The following is an 18,426-nucleotide window of genomic DNA, read 5'->3' on the forward strand; positions in this document are numbered from 1 at the left end:
ACCCACGTGGCAGCTGTTGCATCGAGCGGGTGCACTGCTACCTGGTGGCACATGGCTCCAGCCAATTCCAGGAGCTGCATGTGGCAGCAAAAAGCAGAGCCAGGCCAACCCATCTCTATCGTACAGGGCTCCCCATGGCACACGTGCAGCTCCCAGCACTTGCATGCCATTGGGGAAGACCAGTGCGATGGAGCCAGCGGCCTGGCCCCGCTCCCTGCCACCACGTGCAGCTGCCAGGACTCTGCCAAGAAGCAAGGGGCAAGGATCCCCTCTATTTCTGGTGGGGTCCCAGGACCTAAACATAGTGGCAGGGAGCAGGAAGGTAGCTGGCTCCATCGCGCAGGGCTTCCTCCTGTTGGCACACGAGTGCCATTAGTGCACATGAGCTCTGGGGAGCCCTGCGCAATAGAGACAAGTCAGCCTGGTTCTGCTTCTTGCCGCCATGTGCAGCTTCCAGAACTGGCTGGAGCAGCGCACCACCAGACGGCTGTTGCTGCGTGGGCCATGAGCACCTTGAGGGTCCACTGTCTGCTGCTGCCACTGGTAGTGGCAGGGGCTGTGCACCATGGGGGGCCACACCCCCCAATCCTTCCTCACACCCCACACCCTTCCCACCTGATCTGTGCTCCTGCTGCTCCCCTGGGCGTGGGCTCCGGGCTCCTGCCAGCCCCAAGCCCACGCTCCGCACTCCCACCCAGCTGCATGCCCGCCCCCCCCCACTTCCCTACCTCCTGCCCAGAGCAAGCGCTGCATCAGGGACAGAAGGAGCTACTAGATGCTGGGAAAGCCAGACAGGTCCCCTGGCCAGAGATGTGGGGCGGAAAATTTTCCAGTGCTTTATTTTTCCACGGGAAATTTTCCACCCCACATCTTTGGTTCTGAATCAGATTTGCCTCAATTTGATTCTGAAATTGAACTAATAAGTTACAGATAGTGACAGTGAAACTGGAGGTGCCGCAATGACTTCAGTGAAAGACAGTTAAACTGTGTTGAAGTAGATGAGTGGATAACCATGGCACATCATGCACAGTTCTTTGGGTGTGCTAAAATTAGTGTGTCAACAGTTTTCAGTGCCTTTGTTTTTTCCTTAAATTTAAACAAGGTAAGGGAAGTACATGCTATTTACTTTTTAACTTTATTCAGGGAGAGACAGTAGAATGAGATCAGTTTACTTTGCTTCTGGTCCTTCTGTACCAACACTTCACCTCAGTTTGGATTTAAAGCACAGCAGGGAATAAGTTCCTACAAAAAAAAAAAAACTCAACTTCTCTTCCTTCACCATCATCACCACAGAATCTGTGGGATCACACAAATACAGAACGAGAAATTTTCTACGACGTTATCACAAAGCTTATTTAAAAATAAAGGGAGGAAAAGGGCGGCCAGTAAGTGGCAAAGCAAATAATTACTTCCCTGTGCACAAAGAAAAGAGCTTTATAGAGCCCTCCGGCTCCGAGGGCTGGATCCAGTGTCTCCATGGGTTGGATCTTCCCCGCAGATCAAACGATACCAAATGCTGGACAAATGCACTGATATTCATGGGAGCTTCTGTGAGGAACAGGTGTCAAATCAAAAGCTTGCTGTTGGTTTCTTTGCTGTTTGACAGAGCCAGACAACAGCTTGTATACTCCAGCACTTATTGGTCACCTTTTGTCTCTTGTAGAGAATTTGTCTTGTCTATCCATTTATTTTTTCAAAAAGAGCCTCTCACCACTGATATGCTGCTGAAGCCACCTGGTTCATATTGGACTGGCGCTGGGTTTTTCCATCCCACAGTTTGAAAAAGGATGCTGATCCCCGCCTTTTTCCATCTTCCATGTTCCAGTTTCTATAACTTGGTTCCTCTACACCCCACCCCCTCAACTCAAAAAAGCTCTCAGACAGTAAGTGATATGTAGAACTGTTACAATCATAAGCATCCGTCAGGCCTTCAAGCAACGACATTTTAAATTTAGTTAGGCCGCCTTAAGACACATGATTTTCAGGAGTCATTTGAACTCAGGAAATAGGCAGTTCCCCCGTTCTTTGGAGCAAAGTCAAAAATGATCTGGCCATATAACTGGAAAGGGCAGAGAACACCTACAGCACCAGAAGAGAAGGACATAATGATCTAGACTAGAGCAGCAGTTTTCAACTGGGTTGCTACAAGACCCTTTTAAGGGTCCTGTGATGGCAGCACCAGCCAGGTGAAACTGTCCCACATATCTATTTCCAGGAGAGATGCACAGAGCTGGACAGTGAAGCAGCTGCAACAGGAGCAGCAGGCACTCCTGCCACAATGGGTTTTGCTCCCCTCCCTCCCCTTCCTGCTCTATTCCTCTACAGGCTGGTAGTTTGTGAACTAGAAGTACAGGCAGCAGCCCCAGGGAGACTCTTTGGCTGTGTCCAGACAAGTGCAGATGTTTGGTTCTCTGGAGACAACATCTATGCCATGCACAGCAGGTTACCCTAGGTGTCGTAAGGGACGCTGGGGCCAGCACAGTTGTTGGCCCCAGCTGCCTTACTTGGGGTCCTGGGGGCTGGGAAGCTACAGCCACTTTGCTCCTGCAGCTTAGAGTCTGGCCGGCAGCTGAAGTGTGGCTCCGGCCAGCCAGGCTCTAGTTTTGAGGGGTACATGCTGCCCCTGTGTGCACTACTCCAGGTTTTTTCTGTGCAGAGATCCAGAAGTCAAAAAAACCCCTGCACTGCAAGACAGCAGCGTGGAAAACACCTGAATGTGCGGTACGTGGCACTGCAGATGGGTCTGCTGCACAACGTATCACACAGCCACACACAACTGGAGACAGCCTTTAAGTGTAGGGCAAAGCCACTGTTTGGCTTCTGTAAAACCTGCATTTCCATTCCATCAGGGCCTGGTGACTTATGGATATCCAGCCTCTCAAGGTCTTCAACAAATGTAGGCATATGGTCACCTGTAACCTCATAGTCCTGTGTCCTGTCAGGCAGGGTGAGCCCCTTGGGCTGTCGGAAAACTGATGCAAAATAATCATTGAGGAGATTAACTTTTTCCTGGGTGTCGGTTGTCAGCTGCCCCATTCGATTCAGCAGGGGTCCAATGTTGACCTTGTTTTCCTTTCAACTTGCTAGGTATCTGAAGAAGGACTTTTTATTGTCCTTGATTCCCACAGTCAGCTTTAGCTTAGTATCAGCCTTGGCTTTTCTGGTTCATTCCCTACCGGTGTGGGCCAGTGATGCATAATCCTCCTTAGAGGTATTTCCTGTCTTCCAACCCTTACAGGCTTCTCTTTTAAGACTGAGGAGGTCCATGAGTCCCCGATTTAGCCAAGGGGGTTTCCCAGCCCTTTTACTACCTTTCCTGCAGGCCAGAATGAACTTCCCTTGTGCTTTTAAGATCGCATCCTTAAGGAGCAACCACTTGTGATCTTTCAGGACCTCGACAACCAACATCCAGAACTTGTGAAAGTCAGCTTTCCTAAAGTTGAGGATTTCTGCATTGCCAACTGATTTGCCAGCTTTGCAATGGATAAGGAAGGTGATCAACTTGTGATCACTGTCACTGAGCTTCCCTTCAATCCTCAGGTTGCTCACTAGATCATCCGCTTTGGCCAGAACCAGATCTAGCAGTGCCTCGCCTCGTGTCAGCCCGTGGACATCTTGAGTCGGATAGAGTTTGTCAATACAAGTGAGAAAGCTATGTGACTGATCTGATTTGGCTGAACGCTCCTCCCATGAGATGTCAGGGTGGCTGAAATCACTCATGACAACCGTGCACCGAGAGCATGCAGCCTCTGTTAGTTCCCTAGGGAATTCGTGGTCAAGCACTTCCTCCTGGTTAGGAGGTCTGTAATAGACTCCTACAGTAATATCCCCTTCACCACGTTCTCCCTGTGTTCTAACCCAGAGGGCTTCAAGTAAGCCTCCTTGGGTGCCTGTGTCAGCTAGCAGCGAAGTGTACTGCTCCTTGACACAGAGAGCTACACTCCCACCCTTCCTCCCAGCACGATCTCTCCTGTACAAGGTATAGCCATCTATACCTGTGGTCCAGTCATAGGTGGAGTCCCACCAGCTCTCTGTTATCCCTATGAGATGATATTTCTTATTGCTTAGCAGGAGGGCCAGTTTCTCCTGTTTGTTCCCCATGTTCTTAGCATTAGTGTACAGGCAGCTGAGTCTGCCATTGGAAGCCCTAGGATTCTTTGTATGCTTAGGAGAGTCCTGCTCATGGGCTGGGATAGGAGTAAGTTTGATTGTATTTCCTGACCTACTGATTATGTGTTTGACTCTTCCTGGGCTTATTCTGATGGATGTCCACCCGTCGCCCAGTGATCTTAGTTCTGTTGAGCAGGTCAGCCAATCTGGTCAAAAATAGCTTCTTTCCTGTTGGGGTAAGGTGGAAGCCGTCTCTTCCTAGCAGACCACTGCCTCGTTCCCTGAGGTGTGGACTCTGATTGAAGCAGCTGAAGCCTTCACAGTGGCACCAACGCCACAGTTTTCTGTTTACCTCTTCAATACATCTCATCCTCCTATGCCTGTGGCCTGTAACAGGGAATGTTGAGGAGAAAACCACCTGTGCCACCAAACGTTTAAGCCCTGCCCCCAGAGCCCCATAGTCACCTATGATCTGGCTGGGATTGCGCCGAGCCGTGTCATTTGTGCCCACATGGATGAGGAGTATGGGATAGAGGTTGGAGGGCGGGTAAATTTTGGGATCCTCTTGGCTACATCCTGGATACGGACCCCTGGGAGGCAGCAAGCCTCATGGGCTAAGGGGCTGGGGTGGCAGATCTCACCCTCTGTCTCTCTCCAGAGGAAATCTCCCATAACGACCACTCTGCGCCTCTTCTTAGGTGTGGTTGCTAGTCACCTTCCTTCCTCAAGTGCTGGAGCTAGTGACTCTGCTGATGTTGCGAGGGGTTTGTATCCGTTTTGAAGCTTCAGGGGGGTGCTGACCCTGGTGCAGGATGCCTTGGGGCTAGAGACTACCTTTGTCCATGCAACCCCCAGCTGGACTTTACAGGGGCTCCTCTTGTACACCCTCACCCTGCTAGCCTTTCTTGCTCTTCTCCCCTCATTCTTTAGATGAAGAGCCTTGTGGTAGGCATTGGTCTCCTCTTCGCCATCCCGGATGGCACGCAGCCTCTGAACCACAGCCTGGAGCTCCCCTATCTGGCACTCCAGGGACTCTACTGTGGAGCACACCCCACAATGGGAGGTGTTCTTGCTCCTGAACCCACATGCCCGCATTTGTACCAGGCAGCCCCCACAGCCAAGAGCCAGGGGCTTTGTCTGGGTGGAGCCTGGAGCCATGGGCTCCATCTGGGTAGAAGACTCAGTGGTACCAGGGGACGGGGCATGCACCTCCCTGGGGGGGGCAGGCCAAGTAAGAGTCGGGGGAGGGGGCATGACCCTCGTCGGCTCCTTTCAGCTGCCTTCCGCAGCTATCTAACACTCACGAACCGCGAGCTCCACCTACCTCCTGGCTGTGCTGGGGGGGGGTCAAGGTTGGGGTCTGCTGTGTCTGCTGCGGGTCCGGGCTCGGAGGGGTGCAATGAGCTTCCACCCATGAGTTTCATGCCGGACCCCAAAGTGTGGATTCTGCCGTTGGCAGGCCCCTTTAAATCCTGCGCATGTGCAGTGGGCCTGCCTCTGGTGCTGTGCTGCTCTAGGGCCTGGGAGATCTCTGACCCACCAGAGAAGGGGGCACGTAAGTGCCTCCCCCTTCCTCTATTTCACACGCCAGGTGGCACCAGGATGCATGGCTCCCTGGGGGTCTGAGCCAAGTAGCAGCCAGGAGGACACAACGATGACACACCCTCCTTGGCTCCTCTCAGCTGCCTCCCACAGCTATAACACCCACCCACTTTTTGGCTGTGCTGGGGGTCAAGGTCAGTGTCCACTGCGTCTGCTGGGGGTCCCTGGGGCTCGTGGGGGTGACAGGTTTCCACCCGTGCATCTCATGCCAGAGCTGGACCCCAAAGTGCGGCTTCTGCTGTTGGTGGGTCCTTTTAAATGATACTTTTATGCAACTTATAAATAGCATGCCTCAAGATATTGAAGTAAACGATGTTTCACAATAAAAATTAGCATAAATGATCAAGAACAGCATTATCAGCTAGAATAAGGCCTATAACAAGGGCGGGCATTTATTTCGGGTGGACGGTTGCTTACTGAGTTTTGGCAAGCCATCGAGGGCCACATGACAGGCAGCCAAGGGCAGATAGGTGCTAATTTTCTAAATTTTTTAGGGGCCCCACGGGCTGGATAGAATGGCCTGTGGGCCACATTTTGCCCACCCCTGACCTATAAGAAACTTCGAATCCTCAAACTTAAGCTGATTGCTAGGGCTGCACCGATAAAGATTTTCTTGGTGGATACTGATAGCCAATGATTAACCACCCATATTGGTGGATGCCGATCCGATAACCAATATTTAGTAATACTGCAAGGCATTTTAAACTACTGACATAAACCTTTTTGTTTGTTTGTTTTGTATTTAACACACACACACCCCCCTCCTGCCTGCTCTGGCCCTCGATGAGAAATGCAGTGACCACTTTATTCCCATGCACGTTGCCCCCTCGCCCGCAGCTCCTACCCGTTTCCTGTGCAGCCCGTGCTGCTTTCCTGAGCAGGCAGGGCAAAGCCCTGCACAGAGAACAGCACCAGGTGTGTTTGGAGCCACAGAGCATGATGCTGCCTCAGTGTCCACAGCTGCTGGAGCGAAGCTGCTTTTGCAAAGGCATTTGGTGTCCAGCAGAGCAGAATGCCCCCTTGCACAGCACCTTCCCCTGCCTGCGCACAGCCCAATGTCTCCATGGCAGCTCAGGTGCTCAGGCTCCCAGTGCACATGCAGCATTGCCATAGCAGCAAGAGCCAGTAATGGTCCCTTTGTTGCTGAGTTCAGCGCCCTGTGACCACTCACCAGCACCCCCTCCCCTTGTTCACCAGGACCTGGAGTCCGCTGTGGGTTTGGGCCAGAGGCAGGGCGTGGGGACTGGATTATGCTCACCAGGGTGCTCCGGGGACACAGACTTAATTCATCAGCTACAACAACCAAAAGAAAAAAAAAGCTGATAGCCAATAACATCATTTCTCATTCATCAGTGCTAATCCGATAGCCAACTGATATACTGGTGCACCCCTAAGCGATTACCAGATGTAACAGCAGTGTTTCAGTTAGACACCTGAAAGGAGGGGGGTTTATGCCTGCCCTGAAAGCTTCTTGTATTGGCTCTTGCCTCCAAGGGAAGGCCTGGCTCAGTACTCAATAGCCCCTTCTAGTTTAGCTGGTCCTTTTGTTCTGAAGCATGACAACCTAAGATCTCTTTAGCCAAGATATCAACAGTTACTAAACAAAAGCACACACAGGTATATAGGCAGTCCTCAACTTACAACTTTGAGTTACAACGTTTCTAAATTGACAACCTGTTTCAACTTTTAGTTTTGACTTTACAATGCTTGATCCAATGCAACACCACGCCAGCAAACAAGTTCGCTGTGTTGCCCACCTCCCTGACGAACATCTGTCCAAATTTCCTTGGGCACTTTCTTTAACAAAGCAGACAAGACTCCAGAAAAACCTGCAGCCAAGACTCCTGAGAAGACTCCAGCCAAGACCCCTCAAAAAAGTCTAACCAAGACCCCTCAAAAAAGTCCAAAATCACCTCAAATAAGTTCTTCCAAATCAATACGATTGCTATTTACAAAATAAATACATTAATGTAGCTATATTACTCATCTATAATTGATTGAGTACAAAATTCTGGGTTATTTTTGGTGAAAATAGGTATCGGGCCTTGGATCAGGAACCAATCTTCCACTTATAACATTGTTTCCTATGAGAAAAATCAGTTCTGAGTTACATTTCGACTGAAGATGTGGTTTTAAGAAATCGTGTTGCAAATCCGAAGACTGCCTGTACACATCCATCTACAGCACTTTACAACATCCACCTGCAGTTGTAACATATTAATTAGATCTCATTACTACAGCTTCTGCTTTGTGTTTTGCTCATCTGATTGATCCCACCATCTCCTATCTCTTGGGAACTCCTGAAGTAAGGTGTGGTTTTATATGTAGCCTTTAGGCTTTCTAAGCAACTGGAAGGGGTTTCTCCTGAGTGTACGTAATCAAAGGGAAAAACTGGTGCTGGGTCTGGTGCTGGGTCTGGAAATAAGACTACAGGAAATTCAGGAAAAACTACTGACAAAGGTTTAAAAACAAGTCAGTCAAGTTACCAGTAGAGGCGAATAAAGAAAAGCAGGCCAGCCGGACAGCAAGGTCCCCAGAGGAGTTAATAAAACAACAAGCACAAAAGGTGCCCTTGAGATCCTAAACTCAGATCGCAAGCATTACCAGTGCAAGTGCTTCCTAGGGTATCAAAACCCAGCCTCAAAACAAATCAAATGCACGTGCATAGGTAGGTTTGAACTTGCTCAGCATTTTTCAGGGCTTGGGCTGTCTGGCACAGCTAGAACTCCTCTTGCTCACACTGACCAGGGAAATCCTGCTAGAATCCACACAGCCACTGGGATATTTGAGGTCAAATCTACAGCTAAAAGTTCAAACATAATTATGTCAGGTGGGGTGTGATTTTTACTATTTATTCCTGGTGTGTATACAGTGATATTAGTGTAGTGGTACTTACTCCATGTCTTAAAGAAACGGAGAACTTGCATACAGCAACCTAGTAGTGGTGTAACTGTGGCCATATTAGAGGGCTATACTGGTCTGATACCAGCACTGTTTGTGGTGCATCTTTTAAAAAGGGAAATAAGCCCTAAGCAGAACCACTGCTACTACAGTTCTAATCCAAAAGTAGCAGGGCTTTAATGGGGGGGACAGGCTGAACCAGAGGGTTGTCCGATTCCTAAATATCCTTTGCAGAAACAACTGGGAGTACAAAGAAGAAACAAAGACAAAAATGACTACTACTCTAGTGCAATGGTTTTCAAACTTTTTTGTATCAGGACCCATTTGTAAACATCAATGGTTAGTCCAGTACCCCTTACTCCTGATCCACTACCCTTTGCCCCCAGGCCTCAGGCCCCAGCGTGCAGGGCAGAGAGGGTTGTGTGTGGGCAAAGGGGCCCAAGCAGCCCCCTGCAGGCTGGAACTCTGCATGGGAAAAGCCAGGGTTTCCCACATTTTTCTCCTTTTAAAGGAGAATCCATTTTTAAAAAGTTTGTTCACGACCCTTTCATATATCCTTGAGACCCACTTTTGGGTCGTGACCCACGGGTTGAGAAACACTGCTCTAGCAGAAAGGGCCTCTGTATTGAGGTAGTATAATTCTAATTCTTTTCACTCTTAATACATGGGTAAACAGCAAATTCCCTGATCCTAGAAACAAAAAGTTCAGTGCTGCGAAATGCATCTACTCGAGCAAGATTAAACAACAAGATTAACTTTCCAACACTTTGGAAAGCGCAACGTAGAGTTATTTTATTCTATTTCCTTTTATTACAAGAGGGTACAGGGAAAATATTGTTCTCATTTATGTCCAGACAGTCCTCTAGCAAGGTGACATTCTGGGGAATTAGTGTAGTTAACAAGGTGGCTGCTGCTCTCTAACTTAGCAATGTACATGGGTAACACACAACTGTACATGTGGACAAGATTCTAGCTCCTGAGCCAGGTCCCAGAGCCTGAGCCTTGGGGGTGGTGGGCAGGGGAGAGCCTGGAGGTATAGATGGAGAGGTTTTTTGTTTTTACTCTGTACACAGTAGCTTTTTCCTGTCATTATGAATAATGCAATGCAAATTTAACTAACCTAGCAGCTTTCTCTTTTGAACTGGAATGGGTTTGCTACAAATCACCTAGGGGTGAGCATTATGGGCATCTATACATGTGGAGTGGGGTGGAGGGGATGCTTTAATTAGAGCAGCTCTGAGAGACACTAGTTAAAGTGCCTGCAGTATCACATGTATTCTGCATCCTGGTGGCGGAGGCTTTAGGTAAAGTGTCCCCGCCACCATTTTGAAACGCAGGGACGCTGAATACACATGACAAGGAGGCTGCTGGAGCATGCTAATTAGCAGGCTCCAACACATGCAGCAGACTATTAATCAAGTCTGCTCTGTGTGCTAATTAGCACATGTTGGAGCAGAGGTCCATCATGTGTATAGGTGCTCTCTAACTTTACATTTACCACTGGCTACCTAGGTGACTCCTGAGCCAGAAAGGAATGTGTGTTAACACTATAAGCATGGTCACTGCTGTATCTCAGACAAAAGGGCAGCAGTTTACATTATCTGTTGCAGAAAGGAAAGGAGAAGAGCCTGAGCATTTGGTGTTGGAGAACCAAACAAAGCAGCAAAAAAGCAGAACCACAGCTATCCAGTATGGACAATCACTTGATCCAGGTCAGTTTTTCCAGCGAACCCTAAGGTTTTATTCATGTTACATTATCCTTTCTTACCTCAATTCAGATAAACATTCTACATAAAACACGCAGTAGCTAATATAACCTTCCATTTACAAACATTAGGTGGGATTAGGAAAGTGTCACTAGATTTGTACAGGAGAGGTGTGGAGCTGCTGAGAGAAGTAGGTAATAATTCCAATACAGCTATCTATACCAATATATTATATAAATAATATCTGAAAGATTGAACAGAAGGTACAGTGGAAGCAGGGTGGAAAACAATAACTTGATGTTTTAAATATTCTGAATTAAATACATTTCTCAAAAACAACCTATTTAAAATTAAAATCTGAAGCTTAAATTTGCTATATCATAAATTGTTTTAAAAAGTAGCACAATTTAACTCATAATTAATAAAAATATGTGCCCTTAATTATGAACAGAATCCAGAAAATATTTTATTTTTCAGAATCAACCTGTCATTCACTGGAATAAAGAATTAAAAATTAAGAATTTGAATCAATGCGTGTTAAGATATTTTTTCAGGGTGCACTGATATAGTGTCTCTTCCTGTTTAGTAGGAACTACCCAATTTAGTGTAAAAATATACTTGCTTGCAAATCAACATGCTTTAATTGTTACCAGCTGAGAATGACTCTTTTCTGGAAAATAAATGCACAGCAAAAAACAAGACTAGTGATTCACAACATGATTTCTTGTTTACTGATTCAACCTACAATCAAAGTCAGCCATTTAGATCTATTCAACCAGAATGACAGGAAACTAGGGTCGTTGAAATGTTAAAGAACTAGGTTTCTTCACTGTAATGGGTTTTATACATAAATGGGTCCTGTAAATTTGGGAAACACTATAAACATAATCCAGCCATTCCATTCTCATATAGGCAGCTGAACCATCCAGTGCTACAAGTAATTCTTTAGTGGGGGTAGGGATTCTCACACCTGCTGTTACTTAGCAATGGCTTGTTCTGAGAAAACATGTTAGGTTACCAAAAATAAATATTCTGTTGCATTACCTGCTATAAAGAAAAGCTCTCTCACAGTGAGACTTTTAGGCTCTGGCTAAAAGGCTCCAGGAACATGCCATGTGTTAGCTGGATTTGAGGACTGCTGTGGATTTTCTCTACATGGCAAGTTTGCTCAGTAGGGTCTCAGCTGCTAATGTCTCAGTGTTGGACTATCTGCTGCTGAAGGGTTGGCACTGTTCTGATATTAATCTAAAATTCCCTTTCAATCTGCACTGGACAAAGGTCTGACTAATTCTGATAGACCAGCATAGCTTTCCCTCCTGAATTTCATTTCATGGTTACTGCAGTTAATATTGCTGCTGACTTCAAGAGGAATGTTCAGCCACCAAACTAATCCACCCTTTTCCTTTTATTAGATGCCAAAAAGGTTCCAACTGGATACAAAAGCATTACACTTCATTTAAATGCTCACAAGTTTAGAGAAAGTCCATGTGGTCAGTGGTTCGAAGTAAAGGAGAAGAGCCAGGTTTCTACTACATTTACTTGAATCTAAAGTAAGGCTTTTCTCCCCACAATCCAGGTGGGGGGGAAGGTCATCTTAAATTCGAGTATGTGCTGGAGGCAGATGACAGTTCAACTCTGGCTTTGGCCTCAGGCTCCAGGCTGAAGCTGGAGCTAAGCTGCTGTCTGTCCTTTGCCAGGGTGGCTCATGAAACAGGGGAAGAGGGCTCGTGGCAGGAGAAGCTGGGAGAGACTACACAGCCTGCCGCCCTCCCTTCCCCACAGCTACTTACCTTCTGCTCCAGCTCCCACCCCGCTCTGGCTGGGTCTGGAGCTACTACTGCTATGGCGCTGGAGCTCCCACAGAAAGTAAATGGCAGTGGGGTAGTGTGTACGCGAGACAGCAGGCAGCGGCAGGAAAGGGGGAGCAGGTGGCCCTCACACAGGCACAAAAGGGGCAAAGAGCAGGGAGAGCAGCCATCAAGGGAGGTAGAGGGAGGGCAGGTGGCCAGGTTAAGGCAGAGGCATTGGAAGGACAGAGAATGGGGGACTGGCAGGGAGGCCAAAGGATAGGGGTCTGGCCCCTCACCCCACACTGCTGCTTTCCCTGCCACAACAGTGGAAGGGATGAATTTAAGATTATCCTTCAATAATTAGATTCTAAGCTAGAAATTGTAACAAATGTATAGTGTCCTATGTACAGAATCTAATTATTAGAGAGGGATCTTAAATTTGAAGTCACCTTTAATTCAGATAAATTAAGGGTTATTAGACATTTCACTCACATTAAAATAAAACAGGAATTATGTACCTAGAGACCAGGTCCCGTTTCACTTCAGAGAGACAAGTGAACAAACTTGATTCAGCTTCCTGTGGAAGGGTCTCTTTTAGGTCTGCCATGTTTCATCCTCACAGATGTCAAAGTACTGTTTTTATACAGTGCACAGTTAACCTGTAGAACTCGTTACCACAGGATGTTAGAGGCGCAGAGAATATAGTCAGGTTCCAAAAGGAAGGAGACATTCTTTAGGGCTGTGTGAAATTTCACCCCCCGTTTTGTTTCAATGCTGTTTTGACCCATTTCCCCCTGCAGAGGCCACAAAGCCTGCCAAGTTTCAAGGAGATAGGTGCAGGGGTTTGGGGGAAACTGTACCTGAAGCTGCAGACAAGCAAAACTCACGACATGGGTGACACTGTGTGCATCAAGGTGCAGCAGGATGAAAGCTGCAGGCCTGCTAGCCCCTGCTGAGGCTATGAAGCCTGCCAGCTTTCAAGGAGATTGGTGCAGGGGGGTTTTGGGGCCCTGTGCCCCTAGCTGCTGACAGGCAAAACTCATGTCATGGGTGCTTGTGCAACTGACTCTCTCCCCGTCTTGGGGCAGAAGCAGTTCCTGGCTCTGTATAGAGTCTCTCCATCCTCTGTGGTTTTGTAGGTGTTAATCCTTGCTCATTAACTCGTTATCCTGGCTAGCTACTGTGTATTGAGCTGGTCCCTGAGTGAATCATGATTGATTGCAGAACACAGCAGCTAGCACAAGTGCCCATGTCACGAGGTTTGTCTGTCAGCAGGTAGTGGTGCAGGGCCCCAGAACCCCCCTGCACCTATCTCCTTAACAGCTGGCAGGCTTTGTGGCTGCAGCAGGGCCTAGTAGCCAGGCCTGCAGTAGTCTGTGCCCCCCCCATGGACACAGTTGCACAAGCACCCATGTCACGAGTGTGCCCCAGCACCAGCGAGAGGTGCAGGGCCCCAAAACCCAGAAGCCCCTGCACCTATCTCCTTGAAAGCTAGCAGGCTTCATGGCCTCAGAAGGGGCTAGCATGCCTGCAGTTTTGACCCTGCTGTGGCTTAACACATCCATATGACATGAGTTTTGCTTTCAAAACTTTGGGGTGCAGTTTCCCCAACCCCCCTGCACCTCTCTCTTTGAAACTTGGCATGATTCATGCCCTCGGAAGGGGCTACCATTCCTGCAAGTTTCATCCAAATCAAGCCTGAAATGACATAGTTATAGGCTGTTTTGTCCTTCCCCATTATACCCTATGGGCAAAATGTCGAAACAGTTTTGACGGAAGAAAACGGAACAGCTGTTTTGAATTGAAACAAAATTCAAAACGAAATGCTATTCCATTGAAATGTTGAAACAGAACGCTGTCATTTTGCACAGCCCCAATATTTGTGGATGATAGATCCATTAACAGCTATGAAAAACGAGTCAGGGTGCATCCACAGGCGCCTCTAAATCAATTTTGGCAGATACAAGGGTGGGTATGTGGGACAAGGAATGTATCACATTAGACATACCGTGTAGCAGGCATTCCCAGACAGCCAATGTGCTATATCCCTTCTGCGAACAGAAGTCTTCAGTGCTGCCTAGACTGTACCCTTCATTTGCATTATAAGAAAAAAAAAAACCTAAAAAAAAGGAGATTCACACACTTCCCTCGCAACTTCAAGCTTCATTTCCCCAGCCCAAATTTAGACATGCTCAGAAAAACTTTGACCAAAAACTTGAGTGAAACAAACTCATTTTGTACATTCCATTTTTCATAGTTGGTTGGCTTCCTATCGCAACAGTTCAGATTTTGAAACGGACACCAAAAAGAGACTAAGAAATGCATGTTCAAAGTCTTTCAATGGAATAAAATATAAAAAGATTAAACCTCACACCATGAATTATTTTGCTACATCACTAAACTGTGTTGTTGTTAGCTCTTCATCTCTGCAACTTCAATTTTAAAATGTAATTACTGAAATGGCCAGTTATGCTACAGCCTGTATCTAGGTGACATTCTATATTTAAGACAGTCTGCATGTGGCACAGCCTGCTGATGTCCTAGATACAGCAGCTGCCCCAGGGAATGAGGAACAAGAATCATTAAGAGGGTTTTGGTCTTAAACCTTTTCTGGTCAGATGTAGAAAAGAAACCTGTTTTGTGACACTAGTTGTAAAGGGGGATGAAAGCAGAGGGCTACATTAAAGCCAGCTTTGCAATAGGAAACCTGCCAACAAGGGAAAAGATTTAGTGCCATGCAAATGCTGAATACAGCAACATTCTGATAGCAGCTGCTCCTCCAAAACCAAAAGACTCGTTGTACATACTGGGCACATTGCCATTTCGTAATTAGAACAGGCAACTACATTTACAATGTATGCAGGAACAAAAAAACCAACCAAACAAAATCCCAGCTAGAATCTCAAACCAGTCTGCAAAGCACAAACTGAGGGAATAGGACTTCCTGTCTGTCTAACAAGGGTGGCATCGAGAAAGCCAACACTAAGGCTCTTGAGCAATAATTCTTAGCTGTCATTCTTAAGCACTATCAGTTAATAACATTCACTCCTGTAGCATACACGTCAACTTAAAGGGACTGCCAAGCTACTTTTAGGTTTTTAACACCTTGTTTGCATGGGCTCCCCAAGAAACTCAGAGAACATTTCTTTCCCCACTGGCCACCACATTCTTTCCCCAGACCTTTCATTTCAAATACACTGCAAGCCAACATGGCTCTTTTCCCCGCCCCCAGGAATGATGTAATTTTCATAAAGACATTAGATTTGGCTAAATGTTGAAGTATGTAGAACAGCTGTCTGGAATGAGACATAAGGACTTGGGAGGTGGAGGGTTGAAACCTACTCTGTTCCCAAACATCAGAAGAATGAAGTACTAATAGTAACCCTAGAGGTCCTGGGTGACCCAAAGCCAGTAAGATCTGCCCACCATTGAAGCAGTTTTGTGGATCTTGATTAAACAAGGAAGCACAGGCCACTATCGAGTCAGAGAATGTTTGTGCAGCCCTGGTGGTATTAGTGCTAAAGAAACCTCCAAGTAAAGGAAATCCCTGTCCCAAAGAACTCACCACAAGCCTTAAGAACTGTTGGTCTTCTCTCTGACAAACTTGCATGTAGCCGATTACCTCTTACACATATGCACAATGTGAAATCAGAGGTTCCTCATTCTTTCACACACCTAGAGACAGTTTCTCTGAATACAACTAGCACAGAGCCTCAGTTTCTGTGATATTTAAAGTCTTTAACTTCTATAAGGTCATGATGATGCTCTTTGGTATGGGTGAAGAGATGAAAGGCAGGAGCACCAACATTTAAAGAAGCAGTCTAGGCAGAGAGCTTGCAAGTCAGGTGCTTCTTCTGTTTCTTTGTAATAACTGAATTCATGTTAATATTAAACATAATTACAAAGTAATATCTCACAAAGTGATAATCCACTTGTTTTTAATAACAACCAGCCAGCCAGCTAAAGGGACTGAACAGCTATAATAATAACAGCATCCATTTCAAGGACAGGACAGTATATTATAGCAGTGTTTCTCAACCTTTTAAGCAGCAAGTACCCCCTCAGTTCTGAAAATTTTAATAAGTACCCCAACACTCAATTTTCTAGGGGATCTTATATTTACAAACTAATGTGTGCTATATGTTGATATGACAGATGTCTGATCTGGTGTGGATAGGGTTGCCACCTTTTACACCAGGGATGCACAACTCAAGTATGTACTTGGGCTAGAGGTGATGTTGCCCAAACCTAGGAAGGCTGAACCACATTATTACTGGGGAATTTATTTATTGCCTGAACCAAATAATTATTGGGGAATTTAAAGCGCAGTGCAATGTGCGGCACACCAAATTTTTTGCCATAGTTTTGAGAGGAAAAGAGGGTGAGAGAGAGAGAGAGAGAGAGTGTTGGGGTACCCACATACGCCAGGGGTATGCATACCACAGGTTGAGAAACTATGTATTATAGAATGACTAATATACTCATTTAGATTTCTTTACTCCTATGAAGACTGAGTTAAAGCACAGGCTCATTAGGCAAGGCAGAACTAGTTACTGTAATCCAGATAACCTAACAGTCTATTTAAAATAATCTTGGAACCCAGTCTTATTGCTTAGTGATAATGCCCTGCATGAGTTTGAGCCTTATGCCACTGTTCTTGGGGAATGAAGGACAAACTCTCCTTAAATTGATTTAGGAAGGATAAGCATGCAGTCCTGCAGAGCAGAACATTAAGGACTCCTAAAGAGTGAAAAAAAGGTTAAGTGACAATTTGATGAGAATTCAGTAAAAAAAACCAAACCAAACCAAACAAAACAAAAAAAACAAGGAATGATTAGAGCTGTATGGAAAAGAGAAGGTTAAGAGGTGATTTGATAAGTCTATAGTAAGTCATCTGACCCCAGCACTCTGTTCTGCCCAGGACAGGGGGTCAGACTAGGTCTACTGAGGTCTCTTCCGACCCCCAAAAATCTATTAAATCTATAATCACCCACATAGTGAGAGGCCATCTGACACTATAGGGTACATTTATCAGGAGGACAAGGAATGAAATTCAGTGCTCAGAAGTCAAGTCAGCAAAATTCAAACTAAATAAAAGAAACACATTTTAACAGTAAAGGTAATTAATCATTCAAAATCTTACCAGGGGATGGGGGTAAAATCTCAAGCACTTAGAACCTACCATCAAGACTAAATTTTTAAGACATATCCTGTAGTTCAACCACAACTAGGCTAGACAAAGAAATGGTCTACAGTCTGTGTTACACAGAAAGGTGGAGTAGTCATAGTGGTTCCATCTGGCCTCATGAAACGAGTCACCCAACTCTTCACAAGGGGGGAAAAAAACCTGAAACCTCAGTAAGTGACTGAGCAGTTCAAGGCAAAAAGAGACGCCTGTGAAAATGCATATAGTCTTAGTACTATGGTTGCACAGGCGTTTTTTAAGTAAATAAGTTTTCTGCATTGGGGATCTGTAGTCCTAAAAGACAAATGCAACTGCTGTTCAACCCATTACCAAAAGAGCCAATGTAGCTCACAGACACTCAAGCACAGTAAGGAAAGTAGAAGTAAATTCAGTGAGTGAGCTGCACCAGTGATGCTCAACCTGGGTGCCATGAAACCCTCTGAAGTGTGCTGCAGGGTGCCACACAATATGAGCACTGTTAGGTGCGCAAACCCTTACAATTGACAAGACAAACCCAGAGATTTCAAACAGGAATCTGTAGCGTCAAAAGTTCTGTTGTGTTCCAAGTTCTCTGCTATAGAGAAACTACTTTATTACAGCATTTTCCTTGTGTACAGGCATCTTTTTATTCCCTCCCCACCCTCCCAAAAGCAATTGGAAACTGCAGTGAGTATATGCACGAAACACAGTAAGAGCAGTTTCCGCCTTACAGGGCAAAAGCAAAATAGAAGTCTGCAAGCAGTCATGGGGAGTAGACAGGGCCATCCCTACCTGCTGTTGCTCAGTTACTTATCACAAGAAGAGATTGGGCTCCCCCATCCTGCCTTCCACAAGCCAGGTGTGTGCTCTATTCCAGGTATGCTGTGCACAAGAACGTGGTGTTTTTCCATAGTCAAAAAGCAAGTGAAAGCCAAGACCTGGCACTTGCCAAGGCCCATCGGGACTCCAGGAGGTGAGAACCACTGAGCCAGATGCCACCACCACAAGTACCAAGTTATCCTTGGCACGTCTCCTGCTCGCTCCTACTGCCGTGTGCCGGTGAGGACAGGCCACAGGCGATCGCGGGGCACCGCTGCTGGCGCCTCGGCGACCGAACCGGGGTAAAAAGTGGCGCCTGCTGCAAACCCTCGGT

General features: G+C 46.4%; 1 protein-coding gene across 3 annotated transcripts in view; it reads right to left on the bottom strand.

Moving 5' to 3' along the window:
* The window catches only part of NAA60 (N(alpha)-acetyltransferase 60, NatF catalytic subunit), a 32,374-nt gene extending 13,954 nt beyond the window's left edge, over nt 1-18,420 (bottom strand). For 2 of the 3 annotated variants that reach the window (XM_025193203.1, XM_025193204.1), the window contains exons 1-2: nt 18,066-18,420; nt 1,127-1,242 (exon numbers count right to left, since the gene is read on the bottom strand). The gene's annotated coding sequence lies outside the window, so the exon portion shown is untranslated. The remainder of the gene's footprint in view (nt 1-1,126; nt 1,243-18,065) is intronic. The other variant, XM_006036831.3, reaches the window with a different exon arrangement.
* Nucleotides 18,421-18,426: the final 6 nt, after the last annotated feature.

This window comes from Alligator sinensis, unplaced genomic scaffold, assembly GCF_000455745.1.
Source record: "Alligator sinensis unplaced genomic scaffold, ASM45574v1 scaffold1389_1, whole genome shotgun sequence".
Taxonomy (NCBI): Eukaryota; Metazoa; Chordata; order Crocodylia; family Alligatoridae; genus Alligator; species Alligator sinensis.